This window comes from Vombatus ursinus, unplaced genomic scaffold, assembly GCF_900497805.2.
Source record: "Vombatus ursinus unplaced genomic scaffold, bare-nosed wombat genome assembly UNPS02014176.1, whole genome shotgun sequence".
NCBI classification, from domain to species: domain Eukaryota; kingdom Metazoa; phylum Chordata; class Mammalia; order Diprotodontia; family Vombatidae; genus Vombatus; species Vombatus ursinus.
In genome coordinates, this window is record NW_020953954.1 from 98,485 (window position 1) to 100,298 (window position 1,814).

Genomic DNA, 1,814 nt, shown 5'->3' on the forward strand with positions numbered 1-1,814 from the left:
GTACCGCCGGAGTCGGAAGCAGCGAGAGGCGCGTTCGGTGACGTAAGGTGACTATGCGCGTGCGTGCACGGCGAGAGCCGACTTCCGGCCCCGCCCCTTCGCTTCCGTCCCGCTGTGTGCCGTGAGCCCCGAGGCGGGGCCTTGACGCGGCCTCCTCCCAGACCTGTGTGGGGGCGGAGGTCAAGTTCAATGTCAGGGCCAGGCCTGGCGTCCTCCTTGGGCCAAGGCTGGATCTGGAGGGAAGCGTCACCTGCCTCCCTTCGGGCGGACGCCCTTTCCTAACCCCGCGCCCCCATCCGGTTTGACCCTGTAAATACGTATGAAGCGCCTACTGTGTGCCAGGCACAGTGCTGAGCGCTGGGGCTACGAGGACAGGCCCTGCCCTCAGGGAGCTTCCAGGCTATTGGGGAGACGACGAGCAAAAGCTAAACACAAGGGCAATAGATAATTAAGAGAGGGCAGGAAGGCCCTGGAGGGGTTGCGGAAGACCTCTTCGTATGGAAAGGGCTTGCAGGAGGGCTGGGAGCCTCCCCTCCCCCCAAGTTATGCGAGCCAGACACGCATGCGCCCCACTACCGCTACTCAGATCTAGGACTCTCCCCCTTCTTGCCTCAGTAACTTCAGCGCCTGCTGCAGAATCTCTCCTCCCAAATGCCATCCTCAAAGCAGGGCATTCCCCTCTCTGCAACTGACACCCCCACCCCGCGTTTCCTTCCCACGACCCGCTCCTCCCCCCACCTCGGCCATGCCCAGGGATGGTCCTCTTCTTGATGGTGCCATCCACCCATAAATGCGCCACTTCCGCATCGAAGAATCCTGGAGTCCCCTTATCTGACCAGAATCACTTTCATTCCAACCCTAACCCTTTGCAGGACCCTCCTCCAACCATCACCCTCTAACCCTGGCTGCCCCTCAGGCTCTGTCCTGGGCCCTCTGCTCTTCTTCCATTTACTTTGCTGGGTGATCTAACCAGCGCCCATGGATTGGTGCCCATCCCTACGCTACAGATTCTGATGAACGGGGGTGTCCCAAAAGTCTCTTGGCGCAGCTTTACTTTGGAACTGTGCAAACCTCTTGGAGCTGACATTCGGGAGGCAGGCCTTCGGTTCTGATCGGCAGGTCACAGACCAAGTCGAACACATCACAGAGGCCACTGAAGACGGGGAGCCAGACATGAAGAAACATTCATGCTGGTGTTCCATGTTGTCCCTCCGTATTTATTGGATGACGGCTTCCGCTCATTGGCTTCGGTTCTACCAACACGTTCGGTGTTGCCCCATGTGGTGAGGCAGCAAGATGAGGGAAGCAGAACAGCACCAACAGGGGAACTCCCGCTGCCCCAAGAGGGTCCCTTTGGGAGAACCCCCGGGACGGCTGCCGCTTTGGCCTGTTCTTTCCTCTCCCAACCTTGTCTTACCGGCTGTGCTCAGAGCACTAGCTTAGCCTGATAAATCACATCCTCTGCAGCACCCCCAGTCAGCCCCTGGATCCCAGCTTCTTGAGGAAGATGCCTCCAGTAAACTCATCATGGGGCATCACTGGTGCCCTTGGCCACTTTGATTGGCACAAACTCCCCCACTTAAGGAGGGGAACAAGCCTGACATCTCCCCGAACATCGCCTCATTTCCAGCCTGGCTGCACTCTTTAGGGATTCCTTTGCCTTTTCCACAGGCCCCCACACTTGGTATTTCACACACACACCCCCTTTTCAGCTTTCTTTTGTGTGGAGTCTTCCTGTTAGATTGTAAGCTCCTTGAGGGCAGGGACTATCAGTTCGAATTTGTATCCCCAGAGCTGAGCACAGTGCCAAGCAC